This window comes from Gopherus flavomarginatus, chromosome 16, assembly GCF_025201925.1.
Source record: "Gopherus flavomarginatus isolate rGopFla2 chromosome 16, rGopFla2.mat.asm, whole genome shotgun sequence".
NCBI classification, from domain to species: Eukaryota; Metazoa; Chordata; order Testudines; family Testudinidae; genus Gopherus; species Gopherus flavomarginatus.
Genome location: NC_066632.1, coordinates 7,755,200 through 7,775,745, shown reverse-complemented (window position 1 = coordinate 7,775,745; position 20,546 = coordinate 7,755,200). Strand labels below are relative to the sequence as shown.

The following is a 20,546-nucleotide window of genomic DNA, read 5'->3' as shown; positions in this document are numbered from 1 at the left end:
AAAAAGGAAAATGCATGAGAAGGTCGGAACACTTTGGACTGGTAAACAAAGCCATTCTCTGCGGAAGGGAAATCGGCACATGATTCAAAGCCCACCAGGGCCCAGCACCAGTGCTCTAGGGACCTGTAATTTGAGATCAGAGTGATCTGGAAGAGAGATGAGTCTCCTAATCAGAGGGCAGACTGCTCTTAAAGAGACATGACAAGTTTTAGGCCAAACTTTTGTGATTACAGAAACCTAATGCACGCCAGCTTCTGGGTAGCAGTTTCATGCTTCACCTTAAAGCCTCTGCCTTTCAAACCAAGTTCAAGTTCTCGGTCCCCAACTTCAAGGCACTCCATGGCCTGCACCAAGGGGGATCTAAACAAGCGTATGACTTAGGCAGAAAGATAATGGCTGACAACTCTACTTTCTTGGTACAATGGCACCTACCACCATGGTGAAGTTCATCTGTGCAGGAGACAGTTTCCTCAGGATCTGGTTGTAGACTGTGGAACTACCTGCCACATGAACCAGGGACCATCCCAAATCCAGATGCCTTTCTTTGACCTACCAGAACCTCTAAAATAACAAGACACTCCACTTCTTCCAGGGAGAAGATGAGAGAACAAGCCACATGACAGATGTGCAGTCACATCACTTAATGCACAACTGGAAGGCATTCAAATACTGGGGTGGTAAGAGCAGAACAAGAACCTAGAGAGAACAGAATAGCCTTGTTTCTGAAATCCCCTTGCTGGATCAGGGCCAGGTCCGGGTTGCACAAAGGCCAGGGTTACAAAACATAACACCATTTTCCCCCTGTTTGGGGGAGGGGGACTAGTTTGACAAAACTTTAAAGCCCCTGCTCCTCAAACCAGTGTTGGGACCCCAGCTTTGCAAATAAACACCGGAGAAATCAGAAACAAAGTGAAATCGACCAATCTAATTTCACCATACCCCAGAGGCACACAGGGCATTAATGGTGAAGAGTATCAGAGGAGTAGCCGTGTTAGTCTGGATCTGTAAAAGCAGCAAAGAGTCCTCTGGCACCTTATAGACTAACAGACGTTTTGGAGCATGAGCTTTCATGGGTGAATACCCACTTCGTCAGATGCAGCTCATGCTCCAAAATATCTGTTAGTCTATAAGGTGCCACAGGACTCTTTGCTGCTTTTAATGGTGAAAAGCAGATCAGACGCTGACAGGGACCGATCAGCTTGGAACGCAGCCAGAATTTAAAGACAGGCTCGTTCCTCCTCCCATTTGGAGTGTAACTGACAGGCGGTCAGGGCTCCTGAAGCAAAAGCTTCCCCAGCAGCCAATACTAAATGCTTTAAAAATGGTCACTAAAAGGATCATTTCATCCACCACCAAAATGCAGCCACCTCTGGGGTGAACCAGGGCAGCTGTTTAAGGACATTGTACGACAGCAAAGAGAGATCCTGAAGCTACAGGCGAAAACTCCAGGAGGGAGAATGGCACCCACACAGATCCCGGCCCTGCGTGCCCCGCACGCCAGCGACGATTGTCCGATAGGAACAAACGTGCTCACAGCTCCTCCAGGAGCCTGTTCCACTCACCTCCTTCCTCCCTCTCAGCCCAGCACCAGCACCTGCCATCAGTGATTTAGACTCTAAGCCCTTTGAGGCCCGTTCCCCCAGGCCACTAGATGCAGGTTAGCAACCTGCCTCAGCCCCACTGGCTTTCTGCATTGGACGCCATTGCTGGCCATGGGAGGGTTTCCACTGGGATGACGCCTGACAAGGATAGGGGGATGGGTGGGGCAAGCTGCAAGCACCATGTGAAAGAACTGTCTCTAGTGCAGCCCCGGGCATTATTCCGATTCCAGCCATGTCCCGCCCATCTCATGCCCCCAGCTGCTCCAGATCCCCATCTCCTGCAGTGTGAACTCCATCTTCCCTGGGTGGAGCTGAGAATCCACCTCCTCCCCCTCCCCCGGCCCATCCCTCCAGTGCCGGTGGCTGAAGGGTTAAACCCAGCTCTTCCCTGCCACTGGGGAGCCCCTGTCTCTCTCTGGGAAGCACCAAGCAGGTTTCCAAATAAACTGTTTTATTTCCTTTAATGAGCCCAGTGGGGAAAGAGGCCCAAGGGGGCATGTGTTGGGGCTGGAGCGTAAGCAATCCAGGGCCAGCTCCTGACACAAAGGATCTAATGAAGAACTAATACAACCCGGTCTAGCGCCCGTGGCTCACGTTACACCCAGCACCCTGCTAACGATTGCAGAGGCCAGTGCACGACCGTCCTGCCTCTGGCACGGGCTGGGGAAGAGAGCCTTCACTGCAGTGACCGGAGTGGACAGGCCAGGTGGCTGTGGGAGCCAGGGATACGGAGCCCTGAACCCTGACATCCTCCTGCTCGATGGCCGACGGGTGCACTGAGCTGCCAGGTTTTCACCTCCCATGGGGATTGGTTACAGTGATGTCAAGCCTATGATTTGATGGTGTTGACAGGTCCCCACCAGGCCCCGCCCCATTGAGCTAGGCGCTGTACAAACAAGCCACGCTCCCTTCCCCAGAGAGACCACAGGCTGCTAGTAGAAACTGGCATAGATAGCCAGTGCGGCCTAGCGGCTAGGGCTCTAACCTTGGGCAAGTCACTGCCTCACTCCAGGCCTCGGTTTCCCCTCCCCACACAGGTCTATTTAGACTCTGCTCTTCAGGGTAAGGACTGTCTCTGACTAGGAGTATGTACAGCGCCCTGCACAATGGGGTCTTGAACTCAGTCAGGGCCTAAGAGCTACCGTAATGTAACCAGATGCAGGTAGAGGTGAGGGTTCGGGTCTCAGAGGGTAAAACTCACAGATGGGTTAAGCAGATCTCAGAAGAGCCAACCACTGACCAGAACTGGCTTGTGCCTTGCGATTTCCCCTGAGCCACCACCCAGGAGGGCAGGGAAAATCTGGGTGACAGCAGAATTCGCCTCCTGCCTCTAAGAGACATGGGTTAAATTTGGCTCAGATCGCAGAGCTAGTGCAAAGCCCAGCACAAGCCACTGGTCTCTGCTGGGGAGAGTCCCTGGGCCCAAAATAGCAGGGGGACAGTGGGTGGGGAGGAAGGGGGCACGGCAGAGCTGAATGGGGGGGTGGTGTCATTATCACCATGTGCCCGCCGGGAGCCATCAGCTTCCCTTTGCAGAAAGGAAGGAAGGGACGGACGCTGGCACTTTAACCATCAGGGATACTAAGGGAGGGGAGATGACCACATGCTCTGCCTGGGATCCCCTCCCAAAAGCCCCCCGCCCTTACCATCCATGCTGTGCTTAGAAGGTCAAGGCAGGCAGAGAGGGAGGTCTGGCCTGGCGCCTCGGGGGGGGGGGGCACTTTGTCCCAGGCAGCAGGAGGAAACAAGACCTCTGCTTTGACCCCAGCTTCTCCAGCAAGCCGAGGAGAGACCTGAGCCAGCACAGGGCCCAGTGCAGCTCCAGGGCGTGTCTGTGGCGCCACCTCTCCCTCGGCTGCATCGGAGGGGCCGGGTTTATGCTAGGATGGAGGGCCCCATCAGGCTGCCTGGATCCTCTGGTGACAGCTGCCTTCAAGCTCCCTTGGTGCAGGGGGTCCGTGCCCATTACCACCTACTGCCCCTGGATACAGCAGTGTCTGCCCCCAAGGTCAGCCTTGCCCCGGACTCCTGGGTTCCTGTTTGCTGCTAGAGGTGGATCTGCCATTGCCACCAAACCCACCTGCCTGGGGACAGAGGCAGCAACAAGGTGAGGGCAAAACCCCAAAGTGTCCCTTCACCATCCTAGTAAGTGGGGCAGCTGGTTCCAGAAAGCAGCGCCTGCCACCAGCCCTTCCATGGGTTCTGAGCTCTCGACATGAGGACGCACATCCAGGGAGGGAGTTGGGGAGGACAGGGACAGAGCCAATCATGTGGTGCAGTGCAAATAAAGTGAGACAACATTCAAGCAGAAATGCTCCAGGGGTCTATTTATACACAACAACTGCAGCTCCTCCCCTCCCCCCCTGCTGCTCTAACTGGGTTCTTACCCCATCACCCATAACCCCTTGGGGCATCTGGACACTGCCCTCAACCCAGCCTGGCAGGGGCCAGACTCAGAGAAAGTCACTAGGGGGTTACTGCACCTGCCTCTGAGCCAGCTGGGAGATAGGCAACTGGCACGTGCACAGTGGTGTACTGGGAAATCCAGCATGGCACTGCCCACAGCCCTGACTCTGCAAAGCCTTATGCCACATGTGGACTTTACTCATGGGAGGACAGTTACGCCCCTGTGTCCTTGCAGGATCGGAGCCCAAGTTCCTCACAGAAAATGGATATAAAACGTAAAAAGCTCAGATGGTGCTTTCACCAAATCAGTGGCACAGAGGCGCAGCTAGCGTGAATCGGCATGGCTGTATTGACTAGAAAACTGCATTACACCAGCGAAGGATCTGGCCCCATTGACTCCAGTGGACCGAGGGTGATTTGCACCAGCCAAGGAGCCGGCCCTGTATCACCAATGCTTAACTTTGTTTTCTTAAGTACCACCAGGCTCAAGGGAGCAGTCAACTGTGGCCCAGCAGCCCTGGCCCCAGCCATCGCCCAGGACTGCTGAGGGGAGCATCCAGCTTGTGCCCAGGTCACTGTTCGCTGCACAGAAATCCTAGCATGTTCTGCCTTAGGGGGGAAACTCCAACCTGTCCAAGCCTCATCCCAGCCCTTCTGCTTCTCAATTTCACCTTTTCTTTTTTGGCTGTCATGAGGAGGAATCCAGGAACACCTGTGCTCACAGTGCAGGTTAGCAAGGCAGCCCAGGGGTCATTTAAAGACTCTCCAGTTACTTACCTTTCTGAAACTGTTGTTCTTCGAGATGTGTTGCTCACACCTATTCCATTCCCCGCCACCTTCCCCTCTATCGGAGTAGCCTGCAAGAAGGAACTGAATGGGGGTCGGGCCGGCAGGGGCTTATACAGATTGTCATTTCAGCGCCACTCCAGGGGGCTCCCCAGCCAGCCCAACAGGTAGCTGCTAGGGGAAAAGTTTCTGACGCCCATGCACGCGGCACGCACACACACCTAACTGGAATTGATATGAGCAATCACTCGAAGAACACCATTCATTTACTAGCAAATTTTGAGGAGCCGAGACCCATGACCCCTAGGGCTGGTGTTCCCTGAACCAGCCAGGCAGCACTACCAGTGGGACTTGCATCCAGGCAATGCAAAGGGAGAAGGGATCAGCTAACTGTTCTCAGCTTATGGCTAGAGAGGAGGTGAGCAGAAACAGCAATTAAGAGGGGATATGTAGGAGTGGAAAGATGAAGGAAGATGGGGGGACCCCAACAAAACCACTCCTGCAAATGCGTCCAACACCTGGTTGGAGAGATCAGGGTACGATACCCCAGGGCGATGGTCCTCAACCTTTTTTCATTTGCAGACCCCTAAACATTTTTGAATGGTGGGTGCAGGTCCCTTTGGAAATTGTAGACAGCCTGAGGAACCCCAGGGGTCCGCAGACCAGAGGTTGAGAACACTGCCTTAGGGTCCCCACAGCCCCATCCTGCCCCCTCCCCAGGAGGGGAGGCATGGGGCTAGAAAGAGACACCTCAGATGTGAATGGAGAGGGATGTCCTAAACCAGAGGTTTTCAAACTCCGGCCGCTGCCTATACAGGGAAAGCCCCTGGTGGGCTGGGCTGGTTTGTTTATCTGCCGCATCCGCAGGTCTGGCTCACAGCTCCCAGTGGCCGTGGTCCGCCACTCCAGGCCAATGGTAGCTGCTGGAAGTGGTACAGGCTGAGGGACGTACTGGCCGCTGCTTCCCACAGCCCCCATTGGCCTGCACCAGGGAACGGTGGCTACTGGGAGCTGCGATCAGCGTGGACAAGGCAGGTAAACAAACCAGCTCCACCCACCGGGGGCTTTCCCTGAACAGTTTGAGAACCACTGTCCTAGACAGACCCCTCCAGACACACAATGAGGTGCTGTGGGTTGGGGTGCAGGCAGCAGCAAAGTGCAGCAGTGTGGGACATGGAGGGACAAGGCAGGGGTACACAGGTAGGAAAGAGGCTCTAGGGCAGGGGTAGGCGACCTATGGCACACATGCCGAAGGCAACATGCGAGCTGATTTTCAGTGGCACTCACACTGCCCAGGTCCTGGCCACTGGTCCGGGGGAGGCGAGTTCTGCATTTTAATTTAATTTTAAATGAAGCTTCTTAAACATTTTAAAAAACCTTATTTACTTAACATACAACAGTAGTTTAGTTATATATTATAGACTTATAGAAAGAGACCTTCTAAAGAGGTTAAAATGTATTACTGGCAGCACAAAACCTTAAATCAGAGTGAATAAATGAAGACTCAGCACAGCACTTCTGAAAGGTTGCCGACCCCAGGGCTATGGGCTTAAGGGGTGGGGGAGAAATGCAGTCAGGCCAGCACAGGCCCCTGACTCCATCCAGCCTGGCAACCCAGGGCAAGCCCCTCCCAGACCAGCATCTCTCCCCTAGACCCAACACACACACTCATGGATCCCCAGCTCCATCCAGTCTGGCCACATCTAGCCCTGGCATCCCTGGCCACTGACTGTGGCTAGTGATGGCAGAAGACCTCAGCAGCCCTCCCCATGGGGAATCAGGTCATGCCCTGCAGTATGAGGATCGAAGCCAGCGTCGATGCAGATGCTGCTAGTTGATAAAAGGTCTATTTCTCCTGAACTACATCCCAAATTTACAGTGGAAACTGTGGCTCAGAGTGATTCTCCCCCCTTCCCACAAGGAGTGAATGGCAGAGGCAGGAATAGAACGCAGGAGTCCCGACTCTCTGTCCCTCTGCTCTAAGTGCTAGATCCCACTGCCCTGCCTGAGCCAGGGAGACAACCCAGAAGTCTAACCACCACCTAGCTCTGTCCCCAACATCGGCTCCCATGGCAACGCTCACCCAAACCTCCTGATCCACCGTAGGTGGGAGAACATCTTCCCACCCGGGATGTATTCCATCACCATGTACAGATTGGAGTTATCCTACAAGGAAATGCAGCAGCAACAGAGTGCAAGCAGGGCCCCCGTCAGCGCCTGCAACACCAGGATGAAACTGCTCCCCGCACCCCTGCTCCGTTATTAGCCCCATCCCTTTCAGGACGGTAACCCCACACATCTCCAGAGAACCTGATGCACTGGCCTGGCTTCCACATAGCACACAATGCAGTGCACCTGCTGTCTGGAAGATAATAGCCTGCTACTGCCGCCAGCTGCTGCTTTTACTCCTTTAGCTCAAGGGCCAGAGGGGCTGCGCTGTGGTGCTGAAGGTCCCAGGCACACACCTGCAATAGTGGGAGTTGCTGCACAGACATGCCTGGGGAACGGACTAACTAATGAGAGGGCACGAGCTTTATTTGCTTGGAGTATTTAGTGCTAGAGACCTAGAAGATCCAACACCTCCCCACACCTCTGGTCTAGGGGCAGGGACAGGTAGGCCCAAGAGGGATTTCCCAGCTGCGATGTCTACGATCAAAGGGGAAACCCAACCTGCTGCCAGGTCGGACACCCCAAAGGAGCAGAAGCAGGAAGTGAAACGTCTCAAAAGCAGAGTGTGAAATTGACCAGGCTGGCTTCATCCTCCCTCGCAGCTGCAAAGTCAAAGAGCAGCCTCCAAACTAATTGTGCTGAACCCAACAAAGCCATTGCACTAGGGAGACCCTACCCAGCTCAGTGGTGAGAACATGAGCACTAAGCACCCACACACATGCCAGTGGAGACCACTGGCCCTGCCCTCAAGCCCACGGTCAATTTCCAACTAGCCCTGGAGAGAGGGTCCAGGCAGAGCAAGGGCTGAGCTCCCCATGCTGTACGGTCGGAGGCCTCTTTCTGCAGCCAGATTAGGAGAGTAGGAGCCAAGAAGCAGAACGTCACATCCTCACATTCCATCTAAATGATATCAGAACAGGGTAATACCGGGCTGGTAAGAAGGCTCCTGCCCTAATAGTGCCCAGCATCACCCGGCACAGAAACAGATCTTAGGATGCTCCAAGGAATCACTTAGCAGCAGTGTGGGTGTGAAATCTCTACTTCTTGATTGTTTTCCTTTGCTGGTCCCCACTTCTCTATTGTTTATCTGTCTGGGTCTTTGATTGTTTCCGTTACATAACTAATTCTGCCAGGTGCACATCAACACAGGTCATGGTGTACGACGGGGTGTATGATTGTTTCACACTCTGCTCCGATTGGTCGGAGAATTATTTTGTAACACGTCTGTACAATGATTGGCTCAGGTAGAGCTAAGCTGGACTCAAGTTTCACTACATAAACTGGGGTTCAAAAGGAAGTTCTGGGGGACCAGCTCCAGGGCACAATCCAGCGTCAGCACTGCCAGACCTCAGCACCCTGCCAATGACTCCAGCTTCTGCACGGTGTCCCAGGACGACCTGATCCTGATCCTGATCCTGACTGGCCAGCAGGGAAAGTTCGTCTGTCTCATTGGCAGTGATGGGCATTGTGTGAGCAGCGTGTGTATTCTGTTCTGGTAACTGTGATGAAGTGGGTGAGTTTCTTGTTTTTTTCAATGGTTTGCATGGAGAGGGGGTGGGACACAGTTTCCCTCGGGGTTACTGGTTTAATGAGGTGAGGGGAGAGGGAGTTTGTTGTTACAGAGGACTGGGGATGGAACTTGGGACCCCAGCCAATGGCCTGGAAAGTGGATACCCGAGCGACTGGTGACCTGGGCCTCACAGCTCGGGGGTCACAGCTGGTTCTGGCCAGTGGGAGGACAATGGGCTGGGAAGAGAGGACCCCAGTGACCTGAACAGGTGGTTCCAGCCGGAGGCCAGAAGAGAGGAGAGGTGGCCCAGGCGACCCTGTTTACCTGGAGAGAAGACAACGGACAGAGGCGAGGCTTGGGGGAAGTGATATCGGATGCCCAGCTGGGAAGCAGGGGGGCTCTGGGCTGGAGGGAGAGAGCAGGCAGAGCCCACCTGGATGCAGGCAAGACTTGGATGTGCTGTGCTGAGGGAGCCCAGGCCTGAGGGCCATGCGAGTTTCCTAGGCTGTGTTCAGACGCTCAATAAACCCTCCTGTTTTACGCTGGCTGAGAGTCACTCTGGTCTAGAGAACAGGGTTGCATTATTCCCTCTGGGAGTGGAGGCCCTGGGGGGTCCAGAGCGAGTGGATTCCCTGAGGGGGCCAATGGCGAGAGACAGGTGTGCAAGGGTCAGAGAGGTGCAGTTCCAGGAGGCGAAGGGGCTTAACCCCCAAGAGAAAGTGGACCTCTGAGAAGGGCTGTCACACTGAAGGGGGTTCCCCCCAGGAACTGCATGGGGCCAAGAGTGGGCATGACCTGTGAGTCCATGACAGTAACTGTTAATAAACAGAGGTTAAGGATATTTCTGTGTGAAGCTCTTTCACTGGGAAATCTGGACAAATTGGAGAAATGGTCTGGGGTAAACAGGATGAAGTTTAACAAAGACAAATGCAAAGTGCTCCACTTAGGAAGGAAAAATCAGTTTCACACATACAAAATGGGAAGAGACTGTCTAGGAAGGAGTATGGAAGAAAGAGATCTAGGGGTTATAGTGGACCACAAGCTAAATATGAGTCAACAGTGTGATCCTGTTGCAAAAAAAGCAAACGTGATTCTGGGATGCATTAACAGGTGTATTGTGAGCAAGACATGAGAAGTCATTCTTCCGCTCTACTCTGCGCTGGTTAGGCCTCAGCTGGAGTATTGTGTCCAGTTCTGGGCACCACATTTCAAGAAAGATGTGGAGAAATTGGAGAGGGTCCAGAGAAGAGCAACAAGAATGATTAAAGGTCTTGAGAACATGACCTATGAAGGAAGGCTGAAAGAACTGGGTTTGTTTAGTTTGGAAAAGAGAAGACTGAGAGGGGACATGATAGCAGTTTTCAGGTATCTAAAAGGGTGTCATAAGGAGGAGGGAGAAAACTTGTTCACCTTAGCCTCTAAGGATAGAACAAGAAGCAATGGGCATAAACTGCAACAAGGGAGGTTTAGGTTGGACATTAGGAAAAAGTTCCTAACTGTCAAGGTGGTTAAACACTGGAATAAATTGCCTAGGGAAGTTGTGGAATCTCCATCTCTGGAGATATTTAAGAGTAGGTTAGATAAATGTCTGTCAGGGATGGTCTAGACAGAATTTAGTCCTGCCATGAGAGCAGGGGAATGGACTTGATGACCTCTGGAGGTCCCTTCCAGTCCTAGAATCTATGACTCTATGAACCTATGAAAAGATCCTGCAAACCCGCAGACTGTGAGGTGACACCCTCAGTCCATGAAGGGTGAGGCTAGGTGCCTAAATTAAGAGGGTTACGCCTTGAGCCCCAGGAGCAGGGTAAAGATGGGTGCCCTAGAGCGTAAGGGGAACGAAGCCTGAACCCTGCTGTCTGTAAGGGAATGAAGGGAGCTCTGGCCATCCTTGGTCTCCTTTCTCAGGCATTTCTGGTCTGCGTGACATGGGCCTTCCTGACCCTCTACCAACTAAACAGGCCCCAACACCTTAGTGGTACCTTGATGGGGCCCAGTCAGCACATACCAGGCCAGACTCCTAGCTCAGCAGGGTAAATCCAGATCAGTTGCATTGATTTCAACAAAGTTCTCCCACATTTACACCCATGGATTCAGGTATTTATTTTACGCTGTCATAGGAAAATCGATTGGCTCAGCAAGCCAGCCTGCTGTGTCATCCGAGAGCTACACGGCCCGGAGCAGAGGTGATATTTCCATTGTAGCAGTTTCTGCAGACAAGGGGCCAGAGATCAAAGCTATTGAACCCTAGAATGATGAGGGGTCCCAAGAAAACGACTCTGCCAGCACTGCCTGCTGCTAACACGCCCATCACCCTAGCCTCCGGGCTCCCGCAGGGGCTGTGATTTATCCTGCAGCCTTCTCTGAGCTGGCTACAAAACCCACTAACCTCAGGCTGACAGATGAGGAGACAGGTCTCCCTTCAGAGCCAGCCCCTCTTTAATCAGGCCAGCCACAGGGAATGCTGTGGAGCTCGAAGGCACAACTATCTTTGCTCTCCCACCTACACCAGGGCCGGCTCTGGCTTTTTTGCTGCCCCAAGCAAAAATAAAATAAAATAAAATAAAATTTGTGGGTGCTGGAGCAGCGAAGAAAAAAAAAAAAACCACCTGTGGGGCAGCTGGAGTGGCAAAGCCCAAAGCCTTCTGAGCTACTCCCAAATTTGCAGCATATTTCATTAACACCATGCAGCACAATCTCATAATTTCATACACTTTAATGATATCCATATTGTGACAGAACAGTGGGTTTCAGCAAATCATAACCTTTCCCACGATACCTTACATGGCCTGTTTTATATGAAATATAAAGAATATATACAAATGATGAATATGGGGCTTACAGAGCACAGCACGCCACTCCCCCAAGGTATAGAGCAGTGGCTCTCAAACTTTTTTACTGGTCAAGTACTCCTGTTCTTTTTTTAAAAAGGAGGAATGATCCAAACTGATTTTAATTAGCTCCAAACCTGATCCCAGACATCACGCCACGAACGTTTGTTCTCAGAATATGAGACGCAGACTGTGCCCTTCCACCCCTTCAGCACAGCTTTAGTTTTAAATAGGAAACAAATCAAGGGGATTGTGAGAGTCGGAGCGGGGTGGGGGAAGACACAGCCCAGGGCCGAGCTGGCAAGCAAAGGACACCTACCTTGAAAGAATACTCTAGCTTGATGAGTAATGGAAAGTTGATGGCCTGGAGGATGCGTTTCTCATTGAGGGTGTGCTCAATTTGTTTGAGCTTCACTACCTGGGAGAGAAAAGGAAATAGCAACATCAGATCTTCCTCTGCTGGCACAGCACCCCCTGCGCCTCCCACGCACTCCCCTCTCCTGCATCCCCACGCAGGATTCAGCTCAAATCCCTCCCCCGCACTGGGGATTCAACGCCCCCGGCCAGATCTCCATGGCAGCCCCCAGCATCTCACCTTCTGTTTATCCAGGATCTTCATGGCATAGTGATTCCCAGTCTCTTTGTGTTTCACTAGCATCGGCCTCCCAAATAAGCCTGTGCCCAGGGTCTTGATTCGATCAAACTGATCCAAACTGGCCGTGTTCTGGAAGGCGGAAAACAAACCTGATGTTGGGCCAGACTAGTCCTGGGGGCATCAGGAAGGAACCTGCCTAGGACAGTAGGATTTGCACTGCAAGACTGGAGGGGTCTTTAATGACCATGAGGGTGTCAGAGCTTCGGTTTTTATAGCTCATCAGAAAGGCAGCCCCTCCAGGGTCAGCACTGACTGATGGGAGAGCACCCCCTATTGAGCCCCCCACTCCCTGCAGCACCACGCCCCCTAGCACTGCATTGTGGTTGTTATAGAGAACATTGATATGAGGAATTGGTCCTGTCAACACTGGTTCTCCACTTCGGAGGTACTCCCTTCTCTTCCTGTGTCATTATATAATGCCTGCATCTGTAACTTTCACTCCATGCATCTGAAGAAGTGAGGTTTTTTACCCATGAAAGCTTATGCCCAAATACATCTGTTAGTCTTTAAGGTGCCACCGGACTCGTTGTTTTTGTGGATACAGACTAACACGGTCATCCCCTGATAATTGATATAAAGAAGTAGATGTCACATTTCACCACCAGAGGGAGCCAAAGGAAACCTCTACATTTTGAATGAGACACAGACTCAAAATCCAGTTCCAGACTGGCAATCCGCCCTGCTTCATTCAGTAGGGGCTTGTGGGTTAGAGGCTGGGGAGAGGCTGGGAGTCAGGACTCCTGGGTTCTAGCCCTCAGTCTGTGAGGAGAGGGAGTGAAGTGGTCAGAGGGCAGGAGACTAGGGGCTGGTCCACACTAGGGGGAGGAAATCGATCTTAGATACGCAACGTAGCTGAAGTCGAATATCTAAGATCGGATTACTCACCCGTCCACACCGCGCAGGATCGATGTTCACGGCTCTCCGTGTCGATTCCGGAACTCCGTTGGGGTTGATGGAGTTCCGGAATCGATATAAGTGCGCTCGGGGATCGATATATCGCGTCTAGATTAGACGCGATATATCGATCCCTGAGCAATTGATTTTAACCTGCCGATACGGCGGGTAGTCTGGACATGGCCTAGGAGTCAAAAGATCACTTCCTAGTTCCACTACCAACTTCTTATACCCTTGACCAAGTCCCTTTTCCCTCTGGGCCTCAGTTTCCCCATCTGTGCCATGGAGTTAATGACACAGGGTGTGCGGGAGGACTAGCAAAGTGACAGTGCTGCAGAACCACCCTGGCCAGGATTTCCAGTGGGGACAGACCCAGGGCTGACCCCAAAAGCTATGCCGGCACCTACAAACTGAGGCAGTGCGCTTATGCGCAGGCAGCAAATGGAGGCTCTTTAAACAGGGTCCGCGTTAACACAACCCCCCGGGACCAATTTGGGGCTGGGCTGGACGACCACGCTGGAGCCTTGGGAGAAGGATGGGGGAGGGGGAGACAGGCTGGATCAGGAGGAGTCCCACATGGTTAATGTTCCCCTCCCTCAGCAGAGAGGAGTTGAACCTCCATTATTCTTGGCCCTCCAGTTACCAGAGGAAGAAGAGCACTCAGTCCTTCCCCCCAGGAGCAAAAATAACCCCAGACCCTCAGCGGAGGCTGTTTGGCAAGGTGGGGAAAGAGATCCGGGGGGTTATTGCAAAGTCCTTGATTGTGGGGTGGGGGTGTGGGGGAGAAGGTGATCTGGGTTGGGGGCACAGTTCCTGGGAGGGGTTCTCCCATTTCTTGAGGAAGTCTTCTTTGGCTTTGGCTAGGACCTCCTCCATTGTAAGGGAAACAGAAAGGGAGCAGCATGAGGAGTCAGGAGCGATGTGGCACCCAGTCTGGTGGACAGAGCTCCACTTTCAGGCCCCCCGCCCACACACACACACCCCGCTCAGCAAAGAGGCACGCAGTCAAAAAAGGAGACGGGATTTTAAGCCTATCAGCAGGATGGTGGTGCCTGATGGGCCACAAAGGACGGCTTAGCTGGGGATTGGCTAGAGAGAGGTCCACGCCGAGGCGCTCCCACAACACCCCTACCCCCGCTGGACACACTGAACAGCCCCATCAGGGAAGGCTAATGCAGCTCCCAGCACCTACCAAAGGGGCACACTTGTGCCTCTACCCTCCCGCTGAACATGCCACTCGGGGGTCCCTGTTCCATGCCCCACAACACACAACCTGCACCCCACAAGGAGACACTCATACAACCCTTCAGTCAAATGACATTAAGAGACGTGGATCACGTTGCCCTAATGGGAGGATACTGGATCTACTACTGCTGCCAGCAAAATGGGTGGAGGAGGAGATTCCCCCTTAGCTCAAAGGGCAGAGGCCTGTGTGTAGCCTTCTCTCAACCATGCAGGTAGCACACACCAATGACACCAATAGCCCACAAGGGGGTTCTCCGCACACACTCACACAGCTGCAGAAAGCAGCCGTAAAAGTTGCAAACCCCAGCTGGGCTTTGCCCACAAAGGGGTTAAAACGAGCGGCCGCAGCCTCCACAGCAGCAGCCTGGGAACAGCAAGTGCCCTGCTCTCTGGCACCCAATCAGGTGATCTTTCCTTCGCCAGCCGGGCTCCCGCTCCTTGCTGCCAGATCCCAGAACCATGGAAGGGGGGAGGGGGACTGGAGCAATCTGCAGCATCTGGAGGGATATTTGGTACTAAGAGCCCCTTGTATCTTTGCTGCCTCCTGGTGCTCCTGACAGGGACAAGTCCCACAGCTCTTAATAGCACAAGAGATGCCCACGGGATTTGAATGGCTACAGCAGTGAGGCCAAGCACAGAGCAGCAGCAGGAGCTGGCTTTGAACCCAGAGCTCACCCCTACCCCCATCATCACAGGCAAGTCTCTCCCACACCGGAGGTGTATAAAGTTAATTGCCACCCCTGGGGATCACTGGTGCTCATATGCCAGGAAGGGGACAAGCTAAAAGCCTAGATCCAGATCTGGGTGCTGTGGTTCTTGGGGTCATGGATGAACAACCCAGGAGTCAGCTCCTTGATGCCCCACTCTCACCACTACAACCCACACCCTCCCCAGAGCTGGGGAGAGAACCCCAGGGCCCTAGCTCCCAGCCCCCCACTTTAATCACTAAATAGCAACACTTCTGTGGAAACCCAGCACCACCGTGCTCCAGTCCCGTCCCTGCCCTAAAGAAAGGGCTGAGAAATAGGCAGGCGAGGGTCTGAAATGCACCAGCTAAGCAGGACAACATCCTACAGATGTGACTGATTCACGGCTGGAGGGAAGGAGACCAAGATTACAGGGATTCCCTTGCTCCCACAGGATAGGGCAGGGAAGCCCTGAAAGGGTTCCAGGGACCAGCTATTTGCTGGCTAACTACTCCCGCCGATACCGCCTTCACCCTCTCGTCCCACACCTCATCTCCTGTGGAGCCCCACAGAGGGGAGCTGAATTCACATCTGATTTCCCCAGCCATGTACAGGAGCCACGGCTCAGTCTGTCTGACCGACTTTCATTTGTCTCCTACTCTCTCTGGATTATTTATAGAAACAGGCTTGGCTTACCAGCCACTGTCTCCTGTCATCGATCCCAGCCCCCGGGGGTGGGGAAGGGGGATCCTTGCATGGACATAGGACAGATAAGACAATTTCCTGCACTGTCCTGGCCAAACCTTACAGAACTAAGTTTAAGTAGTTTAGGAGTTCATTCCATTACAAAGGCAGGTGGTTATGTTTCATTGTGGGACTGTATGCTACGTCTACAATGGAAACCCTGGGAAGGGTTATGGGCTTTGAGGGACCATCTAAAACTACGGGGCCTTTTAACGTTAAGTACATTTCCCAGGAAATCTCTAGGGGGCGGCATGTGCAAATGTAATGCCTCTGGTTATGCAAAACCTCAGCCGCTGGAAGCTGCTCCCCAAGGAGTTACCTGGCTGGAAGTGGGATGATCTTTGGAAAGCTTATTAGCAGGCGCGTTGGTTCTTTGCTGGGTTTTAAGAGGGTTTCCCTGCAATGCTTTTACCTTAGGACTCCATGTGCTTGCTAACAGCTGTGTGGTACCTTATACCCGCGGGAGGCTGGGCTGTTTGTAGCCTCTGAGGAAGGAGGGCAAAGCAGGCCGGCTGAGGGGGTCTGACTTGCTGGGGAACTCACAGTGTAGGTAGGGAGCTGTGCAGCCTGGAAATCCCCCAGGCAGGGAGGAGAGAGACGCAGGTCTCTGCCTAAGAGAGGTGATGTGGGAGCCAGAAGCCTAAGTGGCTTCCCTGGCTGGCCCATGAGGGGCAAATACAGGCACAGTTGTCCTGACTTGTGACACCCTCGCTCCCACTGTTCTTCCCTGGCAGCATCCACACCAGCTCAATGCCTTGGGAGGGGAGATCAGCCATTCTGCCTTCTTCTGGCGGTCAAGGAAAACTTGTAGGCTCTGCTAATCAATTACATAAAGTGGGGGCAGCGCCAGACAGCGATGGAGAAATCTCCTCTGTACCACCAGCCTCTAATTCACTTGGCCCAACACCAATTATTTGTTCCCTTTTTGGACCTATCTCATCTTAGAGTCTCATTCTTTCTCTTCAAGGCCTTGGGCCCAGGAGCCCTAGAGCCGAAAGCTCTGGGATGGGGATTGTAGCTGACAGCCCCACTCCTCCAGTCCCATGGCACTTTCTACCACCCAGGTGAAGCTCGTCTGTGAGAGAGATGACAGAGATTCTTTGGGGGCCCGTCCAAGACGGTGGAACTGCCTGCCACAGGATCTAAGGATCATCTTGAACTTCCCCACCTCCTGCTGCTAGTGCTATGTGCCCTCCTCTGACCAGCCTTCTCCACTATAAACACAGCACAGCACAGGCCTATAAAAACAGACCCTGCCCTGCCACCACAGGGTACGAGTGACGGAAGTGACCCATATCCTATGGGGCAGAACAGGGCCCGCGGCAGGGGAATAACCAGCACCCCCAGAGGGGAAAGACCCTGTGTCCTCATATGTGTCCCATTCCCCCTCCCGCCACGACCTTCACCCCCACCCTGGCTCACCCCCGGCCTCCATCGTGCTGCCTCAGCCTGTGGCCTCCTCTGCGCTTGGCCTACGGCTCCTCGGCAGGGCCAATCCACCCGGGCCCAGCGCCTGCCACTGCAGGGGGCGAGGGAGGCACTCGCTCTCAGCCAGGGTCCCCGGCACTCTGCCAAGCGTGGGGCAGATTGACCCCACCAGGGAGCCGTAGCTGGGGGACGAGAGTGGGGGCCACCCAGGATCTGAGCCCTCTGGGACTCCATAGACGGGCGTGGGCAGGCCAGGGAAGCCAATGGGGGGTGGGGTAAGGGCTTGGCCCCATGGGGGCTGGAGGGCCCAGGGCAGGGGATGTGCCCCTGCCCAGGGCTGGGAGGGCGACAGATTTAAAGCAGAGGAAAATCAGAGCGATACGAGGGGGCAAGGAGACACCCCTTGGAAGCCACACAAACCTCACGGGCTGCAGTTCAGAGCAGGGGCAGCGTGTGATGTAAAAAAAATCCTTTCCCCTCCAGACAGTGTGTTTGTGTTTGTCCTACTGACGGACGGGCCATTGCTGTCAGAGAGACGGCAGCAGCAATCTCACGTGATGCGGGTTTGCCAGAGTGTGATCACTGCTCTGTGCCTCCGGAAGATCGGTGCCAGGCTGGCATTCTTCCCCTGCCTTTCAAACAAACTCCCTCCAAGAACCGAGTGTTTCACCCAAGCAGGCCAATTTCTCTCTCTACCCCTCATGTTTTATATAACCAGATCTTTTGTGTCATAGAGGGAGGCTGGTGCAATGGTTAGAGTGCTAGCCTGGGACTTGGGAGATCCTGGCTCAATTCCCTGCTTTGCCTCAGACTAACCTTGGGCAAGTCACTTATTCTGTGCCTCAATTTCCCCATGCTACAGAGGGGGATGATAGTACTTCTGTGCCTCACCAGGAGGGCTTGGAGGATAAATATATTACCAGCTGTGAGGCACTTAGATACTACAATAACCAGAGCCAGATATGGACCTTAGACAGAAAGATAATGCACTTCCTTATTGTCCATACATTTTTATCCCCTCATTTCTTGTTCGACAGCATTAAAGAAAAAGCAGCTCAGCAGCTCTTAGTCATTTTAAGATCATTAATTTTATCTCCCTATCCATCAACGAGACTTAATGCACCTCTGCTACTTACCTATTTTACTCCTGAGGTCTGCAAAAGCCCTGTTTTCCCTTAACCCTTTTTGTGATTTTCTGCTCCGGCTGCCTCTCTGGAGATCTCCTCAACCTTCTCTCGTCACTCAAGAGTCAGAGTTGAACACACGTGATTCCATTCTGCCTCCCTGAAATACTGACCACAATTCAACTGGGATTCCTTCATCTTCACTTCCTGTCCTAAATTCCTAGGCCCACTCCCTTCCATCCCCTGTAATACTGTAACTGCTACAGGGGATGCAGGTCAGCAGTACACAGTGTGGAAGCAAGAGGGTGCAGGGGGAAGGTGCAGTGCAGGCAAAGGGGAGGGGTCGCTGGTTTGATCCCTCCTGGGACTCACTCAGGCCTGTCCCAAGAGGTCAGAGGCCCTAGTGCCTCAGTTTGCCCAAGGCCAGCAACCACCTCAGGGCTCACACAGACTCTGATTCATCCCAGCAGAGCCAGAGTAGGGTGAGCAGCCGTTTACATACTAATTCCACACCACACCCAGGGGGCAGATTGTCCAATTGCCACCCCAGGCAGAGCGACTCCCAGCTCAGCCGCACCCTCAGGCAGCCAAAAGGAAGGAGACTAGCACCCACTGCCCTTGCACTGTTGCTCAATACAAGCATCTTTGATCTATGCCCAATATGTCCCAGTTTGCCCATCTGAAGCAACAGCTCCAAAATGAGGAGAGCTTAGATACATGCTCAGGGCTGGTCTTCACTGCACGGTTAACTCAGGTGCAGCCCTTAACTTGAGTTTCCTCCAGTCCACCCCCAAGTCAGCTGGCCCAAGAGAGGCTATGGGCTACAGCCTGAGTTAGCCCAACTCATCAGCTGCTGAGACAACTGCTGTGTAGCATAGACACAGGCCAACCTCCCTCAAGCGCCACTAGTCCTCCAACGGCTTCCCACGATTCCCACCTCCCCTCCAGGTGGCCAGAGAGGATGGACAAGCTCTCCCCCAAGTCACTGGGAAAATCCATCCAGCGGCTTACTTTACTGCAGCTCTAAGAGCCATGGAAGGTGCTCCCAGGAGTCCTAGCAATGCACACGAGCAGGGATGTGGAAGCTCGCATGTTCCACTGCAGTGGGGCCTCTCGCACTCGAGCTCGGCCAAATGAACGCTGTCGCAGACAGTCCCTCGACGGGTCTGAGCCAGACCACCCTCCCCATCTCACCAGTGCACAGATGAGCAGCGAGCCCGGTGGGTTTTCCATTACATACAGGCAACCCATCGAGAGCTGCGGAAGGTCCCCATTTAACCCCAGAACAGGGACAATGCAGGCAGCGCAGACCTCCCCACATCCCAACATCCTCCAACATGCATCAAGCCCTGCAAGAATTGCAGACCAGCTTCCCTCGAGGGCCCCAAGGCCTCCCCACATGTCCCCCATATGTGCCCAGAACACACTTCACTAGGAAAGAAGCTTCCCCCTCACACCCTGCTCAATCCTTAACGAAAGGCTCGGATGATCCTAGAAATTAGATTCACTTGGTGCCAGATCTGCCCCCTAAGATCTCCAGCTGATGTTTACAGTGTTTCTTATGGCCTATAAAGCCCTCTATGGCCTGGAACTAGCCTTCCTGTGCAGGCCTCCCCTACTCCATACTGCCCCAGCTGCCGGCAGTAGTGTACCCAAGTTATCAGGAAGGAGTGGCTGGCAGGGAGTTGTCTTCTATGTCACGAAGACTGTGGAACGTGCTCCCCACCCCTGCCCCAGTAACCGTCTGGAAAAGTGAGAGATCACCCCCTAGATTAGAGGGTCTGTGGAGTGAGGTGGCCACCTCTGAGGTACAAGAAATGGGACACCTGGTATGACCCTGAGCCCATAAAACTGGCCAGCTGGCCTTGCATACTGGGCCAATTTCCCAGGAAAGCTACTTCAAAAAAGGGGGAAACCTGGACCAGTGGCAACTCCAGCAGGAAGAGAGCTGAGGATTTGCTTCCTAGATGAAAGGGCAGAAGGGAGCCCTGGGTGGCAGCTGCCAGGCTCAGTTCCAGCTGGACCAACCATGTAACGCTGCCAGGTTTGAAGCTGTAGTGTTGATGGTATAGTACGGCCTAGAACCTTGGACAGGTGTCTTTTTAAAGTCAAAATATGTAAGGGCAGTGCCAGCCCTGTCCCAGGCACATTTCATAATTAACTTGCAAGAGGAAATGCCAGGGCTGCCCAGAGGATTCAGGCGGCCTAGGGTCTTTGGCGGCGGGGGGCCCCTGCTTCAGTGGTAATTCAGCAGCGGGGAGTCCTTCCGCTCCGGGACCCACTGCTAAAGTGCCCCGAAGACCCATGGTGGGGGCCCCTCGCCGCCGAATTACCGCCGAATACCAGGCAGTTTGGCAGCGGGTCCCACTTCAGCGGTAATTCAGCAGCGGGGGGGGGGGGGGTCCTTCCACCCCAGAGCGGTAGAACCCCCAGCCGCCGAAGACCCGGAGCGGAAGAAGCTCCGGGG

The 20,546-nt window shown here is 53.7% G+C and overlaps 1 pseudogene; it reads right to left on the bottom strand.

Annotated features, from left to right (window-relative positions):
• The window catches only part of LOC127035400 (cAMP-dependent protein kinase catalytic subunit alpha-like), a 97,215-nt pseudogene that overhangs the window by 16,802 nt on the left and 59,867 nt on the right, over window positions 1–20,546 (bottom strand).